Source organism: Micromys minutus (assembly GCF_963924665.1).
Source record: "Micromys minutus genome assembly, chromosome: 16".
NCBI classification, from domain to species: Eukaryota; Metazoa; Chordata; class Mammalia; order Rodentia; family Muridae; genus Micromys; species Micromys minutus.
Window position 1 is genome coordinate 53270180 of NC_137985.1, and position 6422 is coordinate 53276601.

Sequence of the window (6422 nt, forward strand, 5' to 3'; positions counted from 1 at the left end):
AACCTACCTTAAAAACCAAGAAGAAAGGTCCAGGAAAGAGAGAGTGGATACTGCTGTTGTGGAAGACATACACAGGGAATCATAATCACCTCCAAGAGTCCTGCATGCACACAGTGCACATAAACCTCATTCTGGTGCGCATGTGTGCACTTAAAATATAAATAAATCCTTTAAGAGTAAGGAGAGGATGGGAAGCAATGGAAGAAAATGCTTGACACCAAGCTGGCCTTGACATGCCCACACACGTCTGGGCACATCCATGTGTCCCTTACAGTGGGAGAAAAGAATCAGTTATGTCTGTATTCTCTTAGAGATAAACTTAAAGTTAAGATGGGGAAAGGGCCAGACCGTGCTCTGTGTTGCCTAGCTGAAGTGTACCTGTAGCTTTATGGGTTAATGGGGAGGGAAGGGTCAAGAGCCTAAGGGGATGGAGCTAGAGAAAATGACCTATTGTCAGGCTAACCCCCCAGGGCACAGGCACCAGACCAAGACACAGTGTCCCAAGGATACCCAGTACTCCTGGGCAGACAAGCTAGAAACACCTTTGTTCTGAACCAACAGTTTATTAGGAACAAAACTAAAGCCAGGAGTTGGAGGTTTGGAAAGCTCCAGTCAGTCCCTCAAAGGAAGAGCCTGATGAATGTGAACAGGGTGTTCCAGCCTCTTGGTTTGAGGGTCAAGTCAGTATGCAGGAAGAACAGAACCAACCAACCAAACAACAACAACAAAGAAGACCCAGGCAGATGCGCAGGAAAAAGACATCAGGCAGGTGCCCAGCCCTGCCACCTGGCAGCGGATGACCCCAAGGCTCTGTGATTGAACAGGAGGGAAACAATTTCTAGTTATCTCAACTAACTTTAAGGGTTCTGTCCTTCCTCGGAGTTCATGGAGAAGCTGTTCTAAGAGCCCAGCAGACACGCAAACTCCAGGACTCTCACATCCCTCAGATACACAGTATAATATGTGCACCTATGTGTGCCCTCCTGCACACTGACAATGTCTCCAGACTACGATACTAACACAATGTACATGCTCTGTTAAACTGTATTTCCTAGGGAATAATGACAATTAAAGTATGTACATCTCGGTACAACATAATTGTCTTCAAATATTGTAGAGAACAAAACCTGACTGGAGAGAGAGCTCAGCAGTCAAGAGCAAGCAGTGTTCTCACAGAGACCCCAAGTCCAATTCCTGCACCCATACCAGACACTCTTCTGACCTGTGTAGGAACCTGCACTCGTACATAATGAAAAAAAATGTAGTCTTCTCTGGGACTCCTAACAGGATGAGCAAGGGCTGTCTCTGAGTCTTTTGCCTGCTTTTGGGACCCTTTTCCCCCTCAGGTTGCTTCATCAAGCCTTAATACGAGGGAAGTACCTAGTCTTATTGCAACCGCATATGCCATGTTTAGTGGATACCCCTGGGAGGCCTTCCCTTTCCTGAAGGGATGTGGAGGAGAAGTAGATTGGGAAGTGGGGGGTGGGGCACTGGGATGAGAGAGGAAGGGGACCTGCAGTTGGGATGAAATATATTAGAGAATAAATAAATAAATAAATAAATAAATACCCTCGGCTCCTAGTGTTGGCCCATCCCTTTAATCCCATTGCTCAGGAGGCAGAAACAGACCCCTGAGTGAATTCCAAGCCAGCTTGGTCTACACTTGCTATTCATAAGCAAGTCATTGACCCCAAAGTCATGAATTCATTCTCAAGTATGTCATGATCACGCATGGTTAAGGATCGGTCAAGCACTGGGCCTCGTGTCCTTTGGGTTTTCCAGTAGTATTAGTTATCTTATGTTTACATACACGTTCATTTGTACAAACCCGGGATTGAACGCAGGTCATCACAGGACTGCCTCACACACGTGATTCCTACACATGCTGTGGTATGTATGCATCCATGATGCCTCGCATGACTCGGGTCCATCCGCCTCTTCTCCCTCACTTCTAAGTTTGAGAACCGTGGCCACTTCTTACTTGTGTAACAGGATTCTGTGTTCTGAGATTTTAGTGGGTTGCCTTCTCCTCTCTCTCTCTTCCTCTCTGTTCAAACAGGCAGTTAGCTCAGAGCTATAATCACTGAGAGTCTGGGACAGCAGAGAAGGCAGAAGAAGCAAAGACAAGGGGTTGGGAGGAAAATGAAGGGGTTTGGAGAGGAAAGGAAGTTATTTACAGGTATGGATAGTGTTTATGGCAGACACAGAACATCTTAGTGAAGGCAAAAGGTAGGGGCAAGGCCTCAGGGACCCCAGATCAGCAAGGAGTCTGGTTCTGCCCCCTGGTAGATTACTAAGTCCCTAGGAAGGATGGCTGCTGGCTGGTCCAGGCTGAGTGAGTACAGGCACATTCCAAAAAGATAGTCTCATCTCCTAATGTAATACAGTTATGGTGACCGCACTGCTGGGCTGGGAGGAACCACACAGGTAGGGTTGATGGCCGAGAGAATAACAGAACTTGTCACCTCCAGCTCTGTCCTCCACCTGGTGAGATCCTGGTGCCCTGGTGAAAAGGAACCAACAGAGGTAACGTCTAATGGATGGGGCATGCTTCAGCCTCAGCAGCCCAGCAACTACCTGCCCAAGACCACAGTTGCTAACGAGGTCTCTGCAGGGCTGAGCCTTGGGAGCTCTAGCAGCTTTCAAGAAGCAGATGGCATTCTTTGGTCCCCAAAGTATGAAGCTGAACCCTGAGTCCTCGCATGGATGCAGCTTATCTGGCGTTAGAGGTGAGGCTCTGTTCTTCAGAGCAGTGCTCTAATTCCAAGGGACTCCCCCAGAGTCACAGAGCCACGTGACAATGCTCTCTGGCCTCTGCCAGCTGGAGGCACAATATTACCTCCTACCTCAGGAATCCCTGAAAAGTCTGAGAGAAGATGACAATGTAAATTGTGCTGTACAGAGAATGTCCCCATTTGGGAACAATATCAATAAACACATGAACTGTGGCACTTTAACCACAGCCCCAGACCCTGCTGAACCTTTGGGGACAGTCAGTTCTGGGAGGTTGAGCGCTGCTGTCCCAGCTACAGCAACAGCCTGCTCCCCTTCACTAGAACGTCTTGTCCCACCTTTCCCCCTTCAAATTCATGTTGGCTCCCCACTCCCTCCCCCCTCTCAATGTCTCTTTCCCTCCCTTAGCTCCTCCCTCACTCTCTGCCTCCCTTTCCACCACCCCACTCTGGTCAGGACTCACTATGTCCCCCTGGCTGGCCTGGAACTCCCAATGTAGACCAGGCTGGCCTTGAACTTACAGAGCTGTGATTGTCTCTGCCTCCAGATTGCAGGAGATCAAAGGCATGTTCAGCCATACCCCCAGGTAATCTAAACTCAATGAAAGATGTTACCTTCTCTTTTGGATCTGGACTGACCCTATCTAAGCATCTAGGTACAAATTCCTTCTTTAGGTAAGACACATTGTTCATATTAACATTGAGATCTATCTGCTAGTCCTTAGCCCTAGGTACCCTGTCTCCCCTTTTCAGTTTCTTCAATTATTCAGGTGTTGTAGCTCACATCTATAATCTCAGAACAAGGGAGCTTCCCCAAGTTCAAGGCCAGTCTATAATAGTGTGAGAATAAGTTTCAACCCAGAGATCAGAGCATCTCTCAGCTTTATCAGAGAAGCTTCTCCTTGTCATAGGTGTCAATCAACACAGAGACCCTCAGCTGGTCAACAAGCAGAATAAAGAACCTTACAGTGCTCAGTCCTAATGGGACATTTCCATCCCTCCCTTCCTCCCTCCCTCCCTCCTTCCCTCCCTCCCTCCCTCCCTCCCATACCTTCCTCCCTCCCTCCCTCCCAGGCGCAGGGGTCTTGGTGGAAGAGGCGCTAGAAAGAGTCTAAGAGCAAGGGACAATCGATGACATTAAGGGAATAGTGTTTTCCAGACACCATGGGGGAAGTTGCACATATGAACTCACAGTGATTGTGACAACATGTCAAAGACTTACGCAATTCCAGCCAGACAAAATCCTAGCATAGAGGGAGAAGGTGAAATCCCACCCCTAGCTGAGGAACTCTTGGCTGCTGGAAGAGGAGTCAATTTTCTTTAATTATGTGGCTTCTGTGTCTGATCCACACCAAGGCACACTCCCTAGGCTAGGCAACAAAAACTGGAGGAGAAGGAAGAGGAAGAAGAGGAGGAGAAGGAAGAGGAGGAGGAGGAGGGAAGGAAGGGAAATAATCTCAAGCTTGGATGAGAAGGGATGGGAGGGTAGAGAGAGTATTTGTAGGTGAATGTGGGGGGGTGAATATGCTTAGAATGTACTGATGTAATTCTCGAAGAACTAATAAAAGCATTGTTTAAAGAGAGGTTAATGAATTAAACTAGGAAGCTCCTTGAGAGTGGTACCCATTTACTAATCTGTGGAACACCAAAAGCCTAGCCTCACACACGTGTGGAGTATCAGCTGTCTTCCCTAGCAATGGCGTGGGTGAGTCAGGCACAACAGCTCCCTGCCTTTGCTTAGCACCTCAAGACATTACTGCAGACCATCAGCCCAGGGAATGGAGAAACTGTATGTGTGTGCCTTTGTGTGCAAGTTGGTTATGTATATGCGTATGCATATATGTGGCAGCTAAAAAAAAAAAAAAAAAAACCAAAAAACTCAGATGTCATTCCAAAAATGACGAAAACCTTTGAGACAAAGAATCTCATTACTCTTGGCTGGCTGCCCAGCTTGTCTCAGGGATCTTTGACCTCTGACCTGACACCACTCCTGGCATTTTAAAATAGGTTCTAGGGCTCAAACTCAGGTTTTCAACTTGCAAAGCAAGGCTCTGCTACCGGAACCGCCCACCTCCCCACAGGTTTTTGTGGTTTGATTTAAATTTATTTTTAAAAAAATTATAGTGGTTCAAAATGTACCCATCCAGCCTGTTCGTTATCTCTCGCTTTCAGTACAGTAATTAATAAGATATAAGACATGCTCATTTAAAAATAAGCCTTGTGTTAAATGATTTACCCAGCTGGAGGCTAACATGTTCTGAGCATATTTTAGTAGGCTGAGGCTAAGTATGATGCTTGTAGGTTGAGTGTATTAAAAGCATTTAAAGGGAGCTGCGCTGCGGGTTACCGTGCAGACATGGCCAAGTCCAAGAACCACACCACACACAACCAGTCCCCAAAATGGCACAGGAATGGCATCAAGAAACCCCAGTCACAAAGATACAAATCTCTTAAGGGCGTTGATCCCAAGTTTCTGAGGAACATGACTTTTGCCAAGAAGCACAACAAGAAAGGTCTGAAGAAGGTGCAGGCCAACAATGCAAAGGCAGTGAGTGCACGCGCAGAGGCATCAAGGCCCTTGTGAAGCCTGAGGCCATCAAGCCCAAGATGCCAAAGGGCCCCAGCAGCAAACTCAGCCGTCTGGCTTTCATCGCTCACCCCAAGCTTGGAAAGAAGATTCGAAGCTACATGGCCAAGGGTCGTAGGCTCTGCCAACCAAAGCCCAAGGTTCAAACCAAGGCAGAGGCCAAAGTTCCAGCTAAGGCCCAGGCTTCAGCTCCAGCTCAGGCTCCCAAAGGTGCCCAGGCCCCTGTGAAGGCTCCATAGAAAAGGCTCCTGCCAGTGTACAGACAGACAGACTACTGTGGCACACCCAGCTACACACTATTGCAGATGACCAGTGTCCTATGCTGTTTTTACAAATAAACTTGAGACAAGAAAAAGAAAAAAAGTATTTAAGATGGTGGTGGTTTGAATGTGCTAGCCCCAAGGTGTGGCACTATTAGGAGATATGGCCTTGCTGGAATAGGTGTGACCTTGTGGGGAGGTAGTGTATAAATGTAAGGGTGGGCTTTGAGACCCTCCTCCTAGCTGCCTAGAAGTCAGCTTCTTCTCCGTGTCGGCCTGATTGCTGCCGTGTTTCCTGCCATGAAGATAATGGACTGAACCTCTGAACCTGTAAGCCAGCCCCAGTTAAATGTCATCTCCTATAAGAGTTGCTTTGGTCATGGTGTCTCATGTCAGCAACGAAAACATTAGGACAAAGATTTATTTTTTATTTATGTATGTCTGTGTGTGGATATTGTGGGCTTGAGTGCAGGAGCCCACAGAGGCCAAAGAGAGGCATGAGATCTCCTGAAGCTGCCACCCATCTTGAGATGCTCAAGACTGAATATGGGTTCTATAGAGACACAGCAAACACTCTTAACCTCTGAGCCACTTTTCCAAGCCCTTAAGTCTGTTTCTATTTTATTGTCCTTTATGTGCATTGATGTTTTGCCTGCATGTTTGTCTGTGTTAAAGTGTCAGATCCCATGGAACTGGAGCCACATACAGTTGTGTGAGCTGCCATGTGGATGCAGGGAATTGAACCCATGTCTTTTGAAAGAGGAGCCAGTGCTCTTAACTACCAAGCCATCTTTCCAACTTCTTCCCCTTCACCTCCAGTCAGCAATGTATTTTTAACATGAT

At 47.2% G+C, this 6422-nt stretch overlaps 1 pseudogene across 1 annotated transcript; it reads left to right on the forward strand.

The window, feature by feature from the left end:
• Positions 1-5088: 5088 nt before the first annotated feature.
• Positions 5089-5558, forward strand: LOC308431000 (large ribosomal subunit protein eL29-like; annotated as a pseudogene). The gene has a single exon. The product of its transcript is annotated as a large ribosomal subunit protein eL29-like (transcript).
• Positions 5559-6422: the final 864 nt, after the last annotated feature.